The sequence below is a fragment of the Adelges cooleyi genome, unplaced genomic scaffold (assembly GCF_023614345.1).
Source record: "Adelges cooleyi isolate 19-005CV unplaced genomic scaffold, UGA_ACOO_1.1 ACOO_flye_CR_arks_rails_tigmint_CR_PRNA_25, whole genome shotgun sequence".
Lineage (NCBI taxonomy): Eukaryota > Metazoa > Arthropoda > Insecta > Hemiptera > Adelgidae > Adelges > Adelges cooleyi.
In genome coordinates, this window is record NW_026095915.1 from 1,586,404 (window position 1) to 1,605,582 (window position 19,179).

Sequence of the window (19,179 nt, forward strand, 5' to 3'; positions counted from 1 at the left end):
TGTACACGGTTAGCAAAAAAAAAAAAAAATAACAATAGATAACCTCCTCCTAAACACCCAACATGTGGAGTTTCATAAAGGCAATACTCGAGAAAAAATTAGTTTTAGTTAGTCCGTTTCCAACCATAGTTTTCTGGTCAACTCGTATAAGCTTCGGCGGGTGTTATTTTTAAGGAATACATTTTTTTCTTCGAGTGAAAGCCATTTCGGTGGTAAAAAATGCTTGCGCTGTGTAGAAAATTGTGAATAAACTGAATTTAAAGTATTCAATACTAAAACTGTTTACATGAGAAAATTAAAACGTTAAAAAATCCGTTTCCAGTATAACCTAGTAAAGTAGCAATAAAGAACTCTTTACATAATCGAAATCGGGCCACCCGGATCCTAAGCTGTCAACATTTTGTCAGGCTTTGTAATACAAAACTTAAAAACAAACCCTTTTCAATCGCCTTAAGATTAAGATCTTCAGAGTGACAACGGGTGACTCGAAGTACAAAAAAAGTAATTTGGCCGTTCAAACGACGGCTTTTCAAAGGGTTCTCAATTAAAATATGTATAACACTAAAAAATACAAAATGCTCATCTCTGGTTATAAGCAAATTACATTTTAATAGGGTTCTCCTCCATTTTTGTAGTTCAAGAGTTCTTAAAAAATTTAAGTTAAATTATACCTGATAACTGTTATTATATTACCTAGTTGGATGGGTTAATTAGGCATAGATTCATTATTCGTTTTAGTATGGCCAGAAACTTCTCGTTGGAGAGGTCAGGTTTCTCAAGTCGACCATAAATCATAATTACCCTAACCGCCCATCATTCAGCCGACCAGGTTGTTGCAGAATGTAAGCTCGGCTAATATAAATTGTATTTTATAATAATATTTAACATGACTTTTAATAATCATTTCACTGAAACGTAATTTTAAAAATAAAATATATTTTATTTATGTCCAACGGTGATGTTGCTTATTAATTTATTTCTTTGATTAATGTTTAAAATATTGACCGTTTAGATAATAATTGATGTTACTCTTAAATATTAATGATACTAATTAAATGCTCTAAATGAGTGGTTTAAGGTCAAATTGTTGTTATTTAGCGGCTACATTTAATCAAACGTTTGCGAACGATACCGTTTTTTTACCAGTTTTACCAAATATTATCAACTAAACAATTTCATTTGGTTCGTTCAAACGTTAATTAGATTAAAAATTCACCGATTGACTTCCCACTCTGTTACACAAATTTCACGGTATACTGTTTTAATCGCGTTACATAATATTATTATGAACTAAAAGGAATATTGTTAATTTTTACATTCACATGAATAGAACATGAATATTATACCATCCGACCGAACACTATTGAATAATAAACAAAAACATTTTGTAATCAACAGCAAACAAGTAAAAAATAGTTAATAACTAAAAAAACATGTATTACAATAATAATTCTTCTGGGTGCATGGTACATAATATTATATTGCAATGTACTATTGTTATGGCGATTCTGTATGCACGTGTTCTGCGTCTTGTGACCTTTTACATTGTAAATATTGTTCTTAATACCTCAACCATTTTTTGGAAGACTTGCAGGGCTTACCAAAGTTTATTTTTATTTTTTTAAGTACTATTTACATCACGAAATGCAATACTAATTATAGTACTGCTGTTAGTGTAAGCAATGTGTTGTGCAAGCACACAAATAATCAAACTATAGTAACGCTTGTGAATAGGCATATTAATATTATTATTGGTGCGTGCACGTGCTGGTTAACATCCAACGAAATAGCTGTTATAAGACTTAAAAGTTTATTTATTAGTTCATTTACAACATGTGTATGAAAAAGTTAGTACCAGCAATAAAATTAGATACTTAAACCGTCTTATAATATGTATTAATATATGTACATAGGTACTAAACAATCAAAAACAATTATACTTGTCATTTTTATTTCTATTTTAATGACAGCTCCATTACAAGAAACTACTTTCACGGGTAACACGTATAGTCCACATAAATTTACAAAAATAAAATTAATAGATTACATTTTAATTATTTATCTCTAACCAATATTTAAACCGATAGTAGACGCTGTTACAAAGTACTACACATTTTTCCTATCCATTAACTATGTTTCCTAATATTATTCTTTAAAATCTGCCTTTGAAAATCCGCTAAACAAATTGGAAATCTTAATAAAAGAAAAAAAAGACTTAGCTTGTACCGTTACAGACAACGTGTGACAGCCTGCGTTAAGTAAAATGGAACTGACTGAATGTGATAAAATCCCTTATATTATACAATCAAGTACCAACGGTATAATTTACAAATATTATATTTCAGATGTCTACTTACAACCGTCAAAGTGTAATTTTCCCCTTTAGTTTTGTTCTTCCTTTATCGAAAAAAAAGATTCAGAAGAATTTCTCTAATATTTTTTTTTTCTTCGAAAAGCTGAACAAATTTCACATGAAGTGTACAAATTTCAAACTGGGTTCAAAAAGAAGGGTGGAAATTCATAGAAAAGTCGAGAAAACAAACACAGTAATACAAAATTAGTTATGTGTGAAAATGAGATAATTATCCGGTTTTTCTAAATTTCTATGAATTTCAAACATGTCGAAGGCTATTATTAGAATGTCTTGATAATTTTTTTACAGTAATATTATTTTTTTATTTATGGGGCTAACGGAAAAAGATGTATTAAATACACACCTGTTATTTGTAACATGTTGAAATATACACATTTTGTTCAAACAATATTGAACAATACAAATACTATGAGTTAGCTTTAAACCTAATTATAAAAAAAAAAAAAAAAATTAAACATTTGATACTATAATTATACAAAAATACAATTTAAAGCCTGTGTTGTTTTTAGTGTCTATGGATACTAATTTAATAGTTTGATTTCTTCTTATACGTTGTGCCTTTTGACAATCACAATTTATATAAAGTATTTTATTGTTTACTCTATAAAATGTTCAAGTAGAAAAGTTGACAATGCCGGTCAATGGCGCGCATATCTCTTAAAATATAATAACTGTGGTTACCAAAACCTAATACCACTTACCAGATGTTTCAAAACGGTAAACGACTTTTTTCCCTCTAAAAAAATAATTGTCAATTTTGTCATCACAGTCGATGTAAAATTTGTCCAAATTGAAAATCATCTCAAGGTAAGAATTTAAACATTTTTTCTATAAAGCAATACGTATGCTCATAATCTACCTAAATATTATAGCTTTTAAGTAAATACATGTATTTTATAAAACAAAAGACCGATAAGTGTAATACCAACCAACAATGATGGGTCAATGGCGGTCATTTGCAATTTAAAAAAAAATTATATTTAATTTAATTTTGAAACCCTAAAACTTATACACATCATACCTAACAGGTTTATAATTGGATTTCAAGAAATAACGAAATTTCTGAACTTTTAGTTGTAAAGATATTTAATTTCCCGCTTATGTGGCCGTAATTCCCCCACCTTGCCCTAAAATCGCTTTATAACTGTAAAATCAAAACGTTACCATTCAAAAAAATTTCATGCCAAATTAACGAATTAATAATAATAACTAATTGTTGATTCTTAGTTAACCATTATTCTTAACTTAAATAAAAAAATGCCCATCTCTGCATTGCAGTGGCGTATTTATGGGGGGGGGGGGGCTGAGGGGACTTCAGCCTCCCCCCTGAATTTTCAGGAAATTTTTTGCCTAAGCGGCATGAGCCCTACTCTATATCTGTAGGATATAAATTGTAGACGTTCAATATTGTCGTTTTAAAAATAATAAATTGCTATTTATGATTTTTTTTTTTATATAACACAAAGGCTGAAGTTGTTATTATTATATTTTGGGCGGCCGACTTACGGGCGCGTATTGTTTTCAGTCTTGTGGCAAAGCACAGGGATAGGAGTGATCATCTTCATAATATTTTGCTTTATTCCGCGGTACATACAGTGTACACTACTATTGTAGAGATATTATGAATAAATACAAACAATTAGACATCAGTAGCACATAGGAGCTTATGTTGAGTGTAAACAAAATTTAAGTGACGAAAAAAAGGTTTCTATTTTACAAAACGTATGGACCCCTGATTGTAAGTTTGATTATCCATATGATACTGCTGGAAAATATAAACGTAAATTTCAAATTAATTAAATGGCTTGAAACTTTTAAATGGTTGGCTTATTCAAAATTAAGAGAAAGTTCTAATTGTAAACATTGTGTATTGTTTTTTAATTCAAGTCAGGCTGGTAAGGGTTCCCATGAGCAGTTAGGCAAACTTGTTTTAAAACCCTTGACGAAACGGAAAGATGCTATTGGAAGAGTGTAGAAATCACAAAAAAAAAATGATCATACAAATTCGTTGATTATTGCTGATAACATAAAGGCTATTTTAGATAAAAAACATGATAATATATCGGTACAATTAAGTAACAAACGAAAGAAAAATTTTTAAAAAATCGCGAAAAACAGTTAGGTTATGTGGCAGACAGCAACTAGCGTTAAGGGGACATGAGGATTCTGGTCAAATCTCTTTAGGAGAACCAAAACATAACGATGGTAATTTCCGTTGTTTGCTCCGATATCGCGCAAAAAAACGGTGATAACGTATTAAAAGAACATTTATAAACTAGTGGTGGTAAATCTATGTATTGTGGTAATATTGAATTAATTCAATTAAAAACACTTGAAAAAGTATCAAAAACAAATTTTTATACAATACCTACTAGCAGATAAAACCACTGACATATCTCAAGTCGAACAGTTTTCCTTATGTAGGTATTCGTTATGTTGACGAGGAAATTTTAAATGGTGCAATTATAAAAGTGATTTACCTGGGCTAAACGACATTATAGAAGCAGAGTTGTAACACTTACGTCCAGGCACGGCGCCAGGATTTTTTTCCTAGGGGGGCGGGAAAGGTCAAGTGAATTTTTTGGAGGGGCAACCACAATAATTTTACCTACTTCTGTCAATAAAAAAACAATTATAATGATTTATCAGTGAATGACTTTAATATTTATCAGTGAAATAGTATAAAATATGAATTTATTACAGATTAAGGGACAATATATACTAGTGTATAATTTAAGTAAGGCAACTTTTTTAAAAAAGCGTTATTTTTACATGTCGGCCATCATATAGCTCTTATTGTACTCTATGAAAGTCGAAGTAAAAATGAAGGCTTATAAAACGCCTAACAACCAGTCAGTGGAGATTATAGTTATCGTGTTATACCTACATTCTATTAAACCAAAACAATCCGTCAATAAACACTGAATTTTTGGAAAACACAAACACAAACGTAAATATTATAATTATATATATATATATATAAATATACACCAAAACACATAATTATATGGGTGACGGATTATTGATAACCGATTGCAAAAACACTCAAAATATATTGATAAAAAAAGGCCACATTTAGTGGCAATGTCATAACTAATAACTAAATTTGTATAGATAAACAGGTTTACATCAAAACAACAATTGTTTTCACAATTTCCGTAATAACTAAAGGTAGGAAAGTTACTTAGGAATAATAATTAAATATTTAAAATTATACTATTTAGCAAAATATCTAGGGGGGGGGAGGCAAGAGAAGGGCATCATCATTATCATTATTATTATTATTATTATCATTATTCTATAGGAAGAAATCTGCGTTACCGTTCAATAAAACCAATAATTATTACTTTGCCAAACTTTTGCATTTATAATTTATTTAAAATTGACGTTATAAACCTTTTCCCCTTCAGAGCGGAGCAAGGTAAACTCTTGAACCCAATAGAGGGTCAAGTGTTACAGAGTATGAAATTTGACAGGCTTAATGGAAAAACATTGAAGAAAACTTAAGAACTGCAACTGCCATAGAAGCTCTAAGAGCCTGTGATCGTTTAATGTACCCTAACATATTTGTATTACTAAAAATACTAGCTATAATTCCAAAAAGTATCCCAAAAAAAATATCTTAATACTGCTGGATTGTAACACATACACACACATAGGGACTTTTTTCAAATTCAAATCATACACGTTAAGGATTTTACATTTAAGCGACAAGATGGAGGTAGGAGAGAATGGGGGAATACCAGTCAGTGGGTAATACCGGTGGTTTATGGCATATTTCTTAAAATATGATAGCTAAAATTTAGACGAGCACATAATTTGATAACTGTTGTTACCAGAACCTAATACCAGATGTTTCAAAATAATAAACAACTTTTTTCCCACCAAAAAATAGTTAACAGTTTTTTTTTTATCACTTTTGTTGTAATATTTTTCCAAAATGAAACTCATCTCAAATTAAGAATTTCTAATTTTTTACTATATTGACTATTTCTAATATATCACCAACTGGCGAGCATTGCATTTATTTGCTCATAATATACACAAATATTACAGTTTTTAAGTCAATACATGTATTTAAAAATAAAGTCTGATAGGGCCATAGGGGTAATGCCAGTCAAAACTGATGGGGCAATAACGGTCTAACATAACTCATGTAATAACCTTACCTAATATTTCCATTAAACATACAATGTCTTTGAACAATATCATTGTACAATAGGTCTGTGTACTGATAACATGATATTTTGATCATAATTTGTATGTTTTTTAGGCACTTAAATTTTCCCCTATCATTTTACATGTGTTTTTTGGTGACTGGCATTACCACGCAGCTATATGGGTAATGGCGGTCATTTGCACTTTTTAAAAAAAAAATATTTAACTTAATTATAAAAATCTGAAACTTACATAGATAAACGATCATTCTGGTTTCCTGTAAGAACAAAATGGCTTTGACTCGTAGAAAAAAATTGTGTACGTTAAAATGTATATCCTGGAAAAAAATTGACATGGTCGACATTTATTAAAACCACCATATTTTTAAATATTGCCTACATAAAAACCCCTTAAAAACCGCCCGTTTTCAATAGCCTTGTTTACCTAGATATTCTACATGATATAGCTGTTATTCTGGATGGATGCATATAATATTTAATCGGACATTTTCAAATCATTCCCATTAATATAGCTACATCCCTTTATAAATTACAATTATTACTCTGTCGCTTCATGTTAAATTAATATAAATACCTAATATTATGCGGATTTTGTGTTCAGAGAGGCCATCTATATTGTGATAATAAGCAAACGTTTGTTGGCCAAAATTCTGTGTATGCGTTTTCAACGGCTGAAATCAATTTGTTTCTATGTGAACTTAATATAACAAGGAGTTAGTAACGAATGTATTATATTTATAAAACATTAAAATTCAATACCAGTGTTATAATATTTTCAGCGAACACTATACAACGTGTCAAAGCGTTCTTCAGTTAAATTGTTGAACGACTTAAACATTAATGTCAGTGTACCTACAATAAGACTGGACATACTTGTTCGAGCTATTCAAAAAATAAATCCCAAACCTGGAGGCCATCATGGATTTCCAAATAAGTATAAATAACACAAAGTAACTGCGGTAAGCAATGCGTGTAGTAATTTATTTTAAATGCTAACATTACTTGCCCACCGAGTCAAGTACTGCGTGGATTAGGTCTGTATACGATGATGCCAGTTCTCCCCGCATAAACTATTTTAAACAACCGCAAAACTATAATTTATTTATTTAACACAATTTACACATTATACAGCAGTACTATCGTCATCACTTCAGCTAATCAAACTGAACTACTTACACAATAGCGAGTCAATACTTATTTGGTAACAAGATTTTTTTTTATAAATAAAACTACCAATCCTGTATACCGTTATCCTGCTGGACAACCTCCTCGATACCCTTTGTCAAGCATAAGACATCAATAGCCCAATGCGTTTTTAGTATTAAGTTAATCACAAGTTATGCCCGCCAAGCTGCCGATACCAGGATGTGGTCGTTGTGAAGTTAAGCTTAAGGCAAGCCCGGATCGACATAGATGCACAAGTCCACGTTTGCTGAGTGGCCGATCAAGCTGTCAATATCAGGATGTGGATGTGGTGAAGTTAAAATATCGTTATTAGTATAAGAATTGCGCCTGTCTGGTTCGACATCGATGCATAAGTCCACGTTTGTCGCGTGGCCGCCCATTTCGGTCGATACCAGGATGTGGTCGCTATTAACCTTTATGTAAGTCCGGTTCGACGTAGACCTATGTCCCTTATTTTTTAGTTCAGGACCTTTAATGGTCTTTAATTTGAAAAAATTACATTTTCTAAAGTGCAAAAATTGTTTAGTTTCAGACACTCGCCCGTGTTCCTGGATCGATATCGATGCATAAGTCCACGTTAATCGCGTGGCCGCCCATTTCGGTCGATACCAGGACGCGGTCGTAGTGAAGTTCAAGTATGCCTGGATCGACGCTTAAGCCCATGTTCGTCGCATGGCCGCCCGTTTTGTCGATACCAGGACGTGGCCGCTGAGAAGTCAAACTCAAGGTGAGCCCGGTTAGACATATGTGTACAAGTCCACGTTTGTTCCTGACATTGTCCAGTTAAGAGGGTACTCTAGTTTTCAGAATCAATTATGGACTTTTGAATACTTAAATAATTTTTTCATTTTACCCTATAAACTATGTGTCCCTTACTTTTTAGTTCAGGACCTTCAATGGCCATAAAATGTGAACCCTGTGCTTAATCAGAAACCAAAAATAAATTCGTAAAAAATTGACTTTTGCTAAAGTGAAACAATGGGTGTAAAAATTGCTTTGTTTCAGAGAATCGCCCCGGAGTTTACATTTGTTGCGTGGTCGCCCAAGCTGTCAACACCAGGATGTCGTCGTGATGAAGTTAAACTTAAGGTAAGCCCGGTTAGACATAGATGTATAAGTCCACGTTTGTCCCTGACATTATTCAGTTAAGAAAGTACTCTAGTTTTCAAAATCAATTATGGATATTTGAATACTTTGAGTACTTAACCTTTTTTAAAGTGAAAAAATTGCTTAGTTTCATAGCCCAAGCTCTCAATACCAGGATGCCGTCGTCAATAGCTGTCAACACTAGGATTAAGTAAAACTCAAGGTAAACCCGAATCTATCTATAGATGATACTAAGTCCATCATTGTCTGATTCAACCTGTACCGTGATCCAGCAAGATAACCTCCTTGATACCATCACCAGTCATATTATCTGCATGACCCCTAATATCTTAAATAATGCGCGCTACACACACACACAATTCCAATTAAGTACCGACTAGCTCACTTTTCAAGCATCACCGTATATGGAGATACCACGTTTAAAAAAAACGAGCCAAATACTCTACCCCATGGGTGGTTTGGAAACGAGTATATTGCCATATTTTGATCAAATCTAAACATTTATAATCAAACAAAAAAGAAATGTTTACCTAGTTAGATTTTCGCATTCGAACAAGTTCAACATATGATGGCCGTAATTGTGAGTTTGCAAATACTCAAGTACAAATAATACCAAGTAACGGGTATGCAAAATACATGTATAGTGATTTTGTGTATAATATGTTAATTATAATTTATTTACATACAGCTGTAAGAGTATAAGGAATTATTGTATCGGTAAAATTCTCACTACTTGTATGTTAAAAATATATAATAATTAGAAAACCTTTTTTTTATTTTAATGTGACTGTGTGGTTAACTCTAGGCCCATTTTAGGAGCTCGATTTGAAATAAGTAATATGTATTCCCCGGACAAAAGTCAAGTACTTGGATGCTATCCGATCGCCTGGCCTAGAAAATTCACCCATGAAAACTTTTTAGGGCGCAGACTACATATGGCAAAGAGTAATTTTATTACATTTATTAACTATGATTAATTTATAAAATTAGTATAAATCGTTTTGTATTTATTTAGTTAATATCTATAATAATAGCTATTCATGTAAAAACTAAAATACTCACAATTATAAAGAACTTTATAATCGTGGAAATAGTTGGGACTCAAAGCGGTCGGTTTTTTTGACATTTCGGATCAAAAAGCCTGACAAAAAATGTCGACTACTTAGAATGGTCTGATTTCAGTTCTGTAAAAAATATTCGAGTTCGTTGGCTACTTTACCTAGGTCTAAAATACCGCCAAAATGACGTTTACTAATTTAAAAAAAAAATTGTACAGTTAAAATAATACACCTTAAAACTTATACAAATAATTAACATGTAACTAAATGTTTATTGATATGGTCAACGTTTATTAAAATCCCCTTTTCTCTTAATGAACGATCCCCTAATTAGATCATGCGCTTCTTAAATTACAATAATTTTGATTTCTTGCCTTAAATTTTTTTTGATATACTTTTAAATTGTTGTTACCTTTATATATTATTTATATATATATATATGTTTTTTTTGTCATGTTATTGTATTCCATGATCCATATGACTTGAGCACTGTGACTTTAAACGTGACGGACATGAACGTGACATGAAAATATCCACACAATTTTTGGATTCACCTGACCTGACCTAACAGATTAACAAATGTCAAGAACAGGAGAAGCCAGAGGCAGCAAGAAAATAATAGTGGGGGTGGAACTTGCAGCCTTGATCACTTTAGTCTACAGGTAGCAGCACAGCGGACCGAACAACACTTGACCAGCACTCGACACAGCCCAGAAGATAATAACTGTAAAACCGTGTAAATATTTCAAATAAACCCTACACAAATTTCAACCTATTTATAAAAAAAATAGGGGACGTGGGGAATACCTATATATCTATTTATGTCCCCTACCGACACTTTCCCTTTTCCATCCCTCCCTTCGCACTATAGCTAGACATTAATGATAAGACCGATTAAATCGTCACGTCTACAGGTAATGTCTCCTAAAAAAGAAAATTTGAAATTGGGCCCTTGTTCTAATAAAAGTTTCAATTTAATCATTTCGATAAATTAAATATCTAGTATGACTAACGTTATTATTTGACAAAGTCTCCAAGCAATAGCACAGCACTGAGGAGGATAAAAAGTACAACACTTGGACTTATTGCTCTATTTCACTTTTATGTAAAAAATGATAACAGATAACAAAAATAACAAAGCCAATGCTGCCGACGAAACAAAAAACAAAAATGGCGGCCTTTTCAAATCCTTCAAATTTCTTTTTGAGACATCCCCTATACGTACTATTATATTTCAGTATATGTCACTGTTTTATTTAGTTCCTAGTCAGATAACATAATATACATATCAGACTGACGATCAGATTTCGCATATTTTCTGTGTAAAAAAAAAAAATGTTAGCGTAATCATTTAATAAAGATTTTGTCATTCATACGAAAACCATGGCTTACATATTGAGTTTTTATTTTTCAACTGATTTATTTATTTTTCATTCAGCACTGTGGTAGAGGCATAGTGGAAACTGAGCTTAATATCGGGATCAGAAAAATTCCTCTCAGAGTACTGTAGAATAAGTTTATTTAAGATGTAGAGTAAAATCCCTCACTCATTTTAAAATTGGCGAAAATGTATTACTTAAGGAGAACGGAAAATGCTATAAATTATGGAAAATTTAACCAATTGCGTTTAAAACTTGATTTTTTTATGTAAAACTATTTTCTCTATAGGGGCTAAAACGCTTAATTTTGATTTAGCTATTAGAAAATTAGTAAAATTAGAAAAACTATGAAAAAATACAAATTTAAACGCCTATAATGACAATTTGCGTTTTGTATAAAAATTTGGCGCTGTCCGTTTAGCTTATCAAGATCATTTTAGTTATAATAAAACGTATTTTATTTTATACTAGCAAATGAAAAATTAAATAATTGATAATATAAATTCAATTAAAACTTACTCACTCAAATTTGATTCGGGTTTTTCGCTAATAATCACAATAGTCGTAAATTAAATAAGTACAGGTCAAGTTCGACGGCAGAGTACTTGGCAGCACTTCTTTTGCCATTAAAAGACTATTTTTTTTTAAATAAGAACAACTCAACCTTACCTAACCGAACATCATATTGCATATCATAACCTAATACTCATAAAAATTGTAAAAAAAAAAGAAAACCCTTGATTTGTTTCGTAGTTTATTTTATTAGAAACTTTTAAAACAAAAAATCTTGTAATTGAAGATCTGTCTTGTTAAATATAACATTGTGGTTGGTTTTGTATGAAAAGAATACCTAGACACTGAGCAGATACCTACACATTGACTTGGCAATGAATAGAAAAATACAAATATTTTGGAATATTGATATTAAATATAGCAAATATATATGGACGCAGTCCATGATTTTTACTACACACACTCTATTACTGTTATTTCTATAAAGTACCTACATTGTAGATCACAGATTCTTTTTGTTAACACCCAAGTCTGAATAAAAATTTAAAAAACAATTTTCATCAAAATTCCAAATGAAAAATGTTAATATTTGTCTAAGATGTTATAAACTACACACACTAGTCGAAGAAGGATTTGTTTTACAACGAAAAATGAGGATTTAAATATAAATTCGGTTTATATAAATAATTTATACATCATTTTTAACGCGTCGTTTAGATAGTCTATACCTTTCTAAAAACAATTTGTCATCAGGGTCATTGAAATTTTTTTATTCTTTATTTTAAAGGCCTAAAAGAAACGTAGGTAGTGATAAGAATTATTTCCATTGTTATATTCAGGACAGGCAAGACATAAAAATATTATCTAAATTACAAAATAAAATATATGATGATATTTGAAGAACCTATAATGCGAGTCTATGTCATTCTTTTTTACCTAATCTACCTACATAAAATAACTTCTGCTTACCTAATAAATGGTTATTGAAGTTGTCTTTTCTATTGTTCTCTAAACACTCAATATAAATTAAAGCGGTTTTCTTGTGACCCAAAACAACATTTTATTGTGAGACTTGTGTTTGATCGAGTGTAGTGCACATTACGACTTTTGTGTGCTCTTATATTCTTAAAAGCCGACACGGAGCGCTGACTGTGAAGCATCAAGTGAGCAATACTATATGTACAACTATGAACAAATAGTAGTAAGTATTAGTAGTCCAAAGTTTGTACGAAATACTACGAAAAATAAAAATAAATAAACTTGTCTTTTCAAAGTAAGTTTATACTTATAACTCGGTTAATTATGTCCTATGTTCACAACTATTGATTTAATGCCTTTATTTAATTACTGAAATTGTAATGTTGGTTTATCGAAAAGTATACAGTTGCAGTTAAACATTAAATATTTTTAATTCAATTTTACCACGAATATTGTCTTATAGTGTAAAAAAAAAAACATAAGCTAAAGTGTCTCTTCAAAAAAAAAACTACAAAATTACAATAATTATTTTAGGAGGAAATTGGTGTCTTACCCTTAATGAATCATTTTCAAAATATAATATTTAAAAAATTACTTTTTCCTGTTCGAAATGTTGTATGTTCTATAAAATTTCTATGTAAAAAATCAAAATAATAACAATTAAAATCGCCAAGTATGCAATTGTTTTTGTTTTTCTAATCCCGGCACTCTAAAAGTTGAAAGTTTCATTGACCTAGTTTTGTTTTTGCCATTTTCCCCGGTCACAAAAAGGTCGAATGTGCTGAAAGTGGCTATAAATAATAAAACTTGCAAAATAAAAAAAAAACTGCCCAAAATGTCACAAAAAGGTTTTGCCGATAAATTATTCATCGCCCAATCTTGTCATCACTGTCCTGTTTTAATGTTTAAACAAGGTACCTATACCTATTATTTATAACATGTATGTAACGATGATATGATTATATACCTGTATTATATATATATATATAATTCATATTATCATCCATTACCAAAATGATTTTGTAGAATGTAATTTCATTGGTAGGTTTATTTTTTTTTTTTTTAGTGTGTGTACTTACAAGTCAAGCAAATATCAAAATCGTTTCGTCCCACGCAAACACACGGAGAATGCCAATATTGTTAAACCTTTAACAAAAGTTATGCCATTTGATCAGCTTCGAAACTGGCTGCGATTTTCAAACACATTGTTGGAATTCCAGCTGTTTATTGATTTTGTAATTTATACGCATTTGTGTATAATACACGCAGTGTGTTTTACATTGTTTCGGTTATTTTCATCAATTAGCCACGTAGTAAATATGCCTTTATACTTTTTAGACAATTTATTTCATTTGCTTCACACGTTTAATATACAGGGTGATTCATTAAGGATGAGACAGTAATTTTCTCGGAATATATTAATATTTTGAACAATATTTTTTCCCAAGATTTTTCGGTACACATTGTACTGTATTTTCCAATATTTTGAAAATTTTTATCACCAATACTTGAAGGCCAAAAAGGGGGATTTTAGTTTTTTATTAAATGACAACATATGTTTTTAATTACATACATTTGTAGACAAAAAATAAAAAAATATTTTAGCGTTTGAATTTTGAATTATCATTTATTTGTTCAAAAGCTATGACTTTGTTAAGATACTACATTTTCTCTTAAAAATTATCATGTTTCTTCGGTTTTCCAAAACCGGTAGCACATAAGTTCATATTTATGTTGGCATTGTCCATTTGGCGATAGCACTCTAACAAAAAAAGTCACTGGCGTAAAAGACTTTGAAATAATAATAGACAAACGGTTCTTATCTACAGATTACCTATTCCAACACAGGTACACAGGTTGGTTTTACAAACCCACTTTATCAAATTATTTTTATGCATGTAATAGAAAAACTCGTCTTTATAGTAACAATTGAAAATATTAAGAAATACAGTAAAAAAAATCAAATCTTTATAAAGTCATAACAAATGAACGAATAAATAAAAATTCAAACGTATTAAATTGAGGTGCTGTATTTACAAATATGCATCAAAGCGTTTATTTGAAAGTGATTTTATTCAATTTCATCACTTTTATCTAAATATAACAAATGAACAAATAAATGAAAATTCAAACGCTGAAATGTTTTTTTAATTTTTTGTCTACAAATTTATATAATTAAAAACATATGTTGCCATTTAAAAAAAAAACTAAAATCCCCCTTTTTGGCCTTCAAGGATTGGTGATAAAATGTTTCAACATATTGAAAAACACAGTACAATGTGTACCGAAAAATCTTGGAAAAAAATATTGTTCAAATTATTAATATATTCCGAGAAAATGAGTGTCTTACCCTGTAATATTATGGTAATTTAGTAGCTGATTTCGCACTGGCCATCGGTTATTGTATTAATATACGAGTGACCTATATATTGGCACAGACCTGTGTGTACAATATTATATTATTATATTGTATTTCACACTGGAAAACGTCCCCCGGGAACAGTGATTCCTCTTGTCAACTCGACAGGGCTTTTACCGGTGTTAAATTAAAAGTACACCAAAACGTTATGCCGTCGGATTGAAATGGAAATATGCGGTCAACCGTTTGTATACAAAGCAAATGGGGAGGCTTTGTAATTGAAAACAAACACTATTAAACGATATTGTCGACTTAGCCCGAATGGACTGCGAACGTACGGTATTCCCAGTACAAACAACAACGGTGCCTGCCTGTAATTATAATTGAATTAGTGTACAAAACAAATCGTTTAATTTTCTGGCGATGACAAAGTCCGTATACGCCTCGTCTACCGTTTCTCCATGACAAATACTTCCAAATTGGATTTGCCAAGAAAATAGTAATTCATTTCAAAAATCAACACAAAACCTTCAAACTATTAAAACTAGTGGTACATTTATTTTGATTTCAACAAATATCTCATTAAAAAATAAATGTAGGTATTCTGAAAAACACTAGGTAATTTTAAGTTTTAAAGTTTTTACTATCCCGAGCATTCTTCCTGAAAGTTGTTATTTTTTATATATTTTGACCAAGAGCCAAAGAGCAATAAGTAATCTTAATGATACCAAATAAAAAAAATATTAAAAACAGTTTAAAGCTCTATTACACTTTAGAGCTATTTACTGTTATCCCATAGAACTACTTGAGCGTTAAGTTAAAATTAATTAAATAGCACATTGAGGTTCGGTATTTTGACCTACTGTAAATCTAATAAAACATTTTAGCAGTATCAAATTAATAGAAAAGTGTACACGCTAATAAAATGGATAGTTTGTTCGTTAAAATTTGAATAGCAAAAAAAAAAAATCGAATTAATTGGTTAGTCAACTAAAGTTGACGATTAAGAGGGTGTCGCACCGGTGATTTTCAGTGGTAAAAACATGTTCAAACAGACTGAAAATAACTCGCTTAATTTTGGATTTAGAGTAAAAGCACCCATTATAAAATTAAAAGAGAACAATATTCCGGAGGGCAAGACGGTGGTTTTTAAAAAAAAAATCATTTTTTGAAAAGTTACAGTAATTTAAAAATGTTAAAACAGTCGTTATTTCTAAACTATGTATTGGACGTTATACTTAGAATGATGAAAAAAACGCACCGTCTTGCCCTCCAAAATATTGTTTTCTTTTAATTTTATAATGAGTGCTTTTACTCTATATCCACAGTTAAGCGAGTTATTTTCAGTCTGCTTAAACAAGTAGAGATGAAAAAACATTTTTAAACCGCTTTTAAGGATGCCATGATAGTCCAAAAAATAAATGAACTACCAACATAGAGTCTTAGTTATTGGACTAATAATTACACATCACAGATTAACCTTTAAATTAAGGATTTGTAAAAAAATTGCCTATACTTTATTCCTTAAAAATGGGCGGTGCGACGCCCTCTTAATTTGTCCATCCGGTCACGAGCAGTTCTCAACTTGAACTGGTTTAAATCAAATTTTTGTTTAGTAACTGAATGAGTTTCTCAATTTCGAATGAAACAACAGTCTGCGGTGTTTGGGCAAACAGTCTAAACGGCTTATCTACTTTACTCGAACGCCGCAAAACTTCATTAGCTTAACAACCGAACTGATGTATTTGTTTTGGTTTTAACGCCAATTGGTCGGTTAATATCGGTTTTTAACAAAAACCGTCAATCGAAAATAATTGAAACGTTCATTTGCAGCAATTGGCGTTACCGCAGGACATTCGGGTCACGCTGTACACGTCCGCAGTGAGATCCGCAATTTATTATGAAAATGGATTGCCTACGGTCAAAATACACACAGTAAGTAGTATCGAGGGTCGCCCATGTTTGTACTTACACGATAATATAATAGCGTTTAACTGTTGACACGGTGGTTTTATCAAAGACAACACAACACATCAATGGAAACCGGTATTGCAGTCATCGCACCAGCTCTTTATTGTACATATTGTACAGGGTGATCCATCTGATGTAGGTTAGGTTGATCTGATTTTTCGATAGTCGGATAAATTTTATCTTCATCCCTTATACGTAAAATCAGTATCAACTTGGTTTTTTGCAAATGGTAACATATGTTTTAAATTTCAATAGTCTGTTCGTTTGCTATGGTAAAGATTTTCATTTTTTCTTCAAACTGTTGACAACATTCTTTCGTTATAACCAAGAGACTATATTATAGTAGCCCTCGTTGTATTCGAATAGGCAGATAACAAACCACTTATCTGCTGTAATTTCAAAGCGGGTAGGTAAAGAATCGCTTCGCCATATTATATAATATTTAAAACAATTTGTTTCATTAGTGGTGACAGTGTTATCGACGGGGGCCAATATTAATTCTTATTTAATGACAACTCGCTGAGCTGCTGTCTTTAAAACCCCAAACGTACATTGATCTTAAAATCAATCTTAAAATGGAAATTTTTAAACTGTCGTAATCAACGAACAATTTATTGAAAATTAAAAACCAAAACGACCATTTCAAACTTAAATTTCTTTCTACCCAGTTATCAACTTAAAAAATGTGTTTGCATTTGAAAACATAAAGTCGATAGTCTTATTACGGTGATCCAACAAACGCAAGACACTCGTTTTCTCCGAAAATATGAACATTTTGAGAATGTTTTTTTCCCTAAACTTTTAGGTACATATTTTACCACATTTTTCAATTTTTGAAAATTTTTATCACCAATCCTTATAAGCCAAAAAGCAGGATTTTTTTTTTAATGGCATTTTTATAATTACATACATTTGTAGACAAAATGTTTAAAACTATGTTGGCGTTTGAATTTTGTATTTTCATGTATCTGTTCATTAGCTATGACTTTAGTATAAGTCATACATTTCCTCTTGATAATTATCATGTTTCCAAAACCGGTAGTACATAAAATGTTCATATTTATGTTCGCAGCGTCCAATGAGTGTCTCGCGTTAGTGGGACCACCCTGTATACATACAGGCAAACGCAACCGCGGTTATGGTCGCGACTTTGGTTTATTGTCGTCTTGAACGTCAATTAAACTTACTTACTTCGAGCGAATACAATGATGTCCAATAAACTACTGTGCCTATTCATGATAAAAAAAAAAAATTTATATAAATTTATCCTTTTAAAGCGCGACCGACGTGTACGGTTGTAACCAGTTTTGTTTTTTCGTGGGAACGACCGACAAGTCTTGACCTTACCCAATATTATACATTACATGTTTACACTGCAAAGCGATTTAAATTTTCCATATCTCAATATGAGTGTCTTGGTACACTCAGACGTGCTTGGCCGTCTTCTTCCTCGCTAATTGAGACAATGCAAAACGTGCTATTGTCAAAATGATCAAAATTGAGTTTTACATCAATAATTGTCATAGTAAAAATGGCTTGGAATCGAATGAAGTTGTCGGATTTGGCCGAAACGTTCTATTTCCCATGTTAATTTACAGCTATACTAATTAAATTATTTGCAAAACGTACTATTTCCAAGTGGAATAAACGTAGTTGACATTTAAACGTTATTTGTTAATTATTTAATTATTTAATGGAAATATAATATGGGACACTAGTTTTTTATTTTATTTACTAGTTGGTGTAACTAATGAAATTCGGTTATCGTTTTGGGGGTAAATATATTGATAACACACTATTTACTATGCGAGTACCTACAGAGTTTGTCTATTGATTTAAGATTTTTTTATAATATACCTATTCAAAACAAAATTATTAAACATGTTCAGCTCGAAAACCATTAAAATGGTCGTGGAATGGTTGTTTTTAATACAATTTAAGTTTCATCAAGATATACTTTTGAATAATGTTGACCCCACTAAAGAAGATATTCCTTGTTATGATGACGACAATGAATGAATATATTTGTTCATATATTCTTACAATACAATTAAAGTGAATAAACCAAGGTTAATTG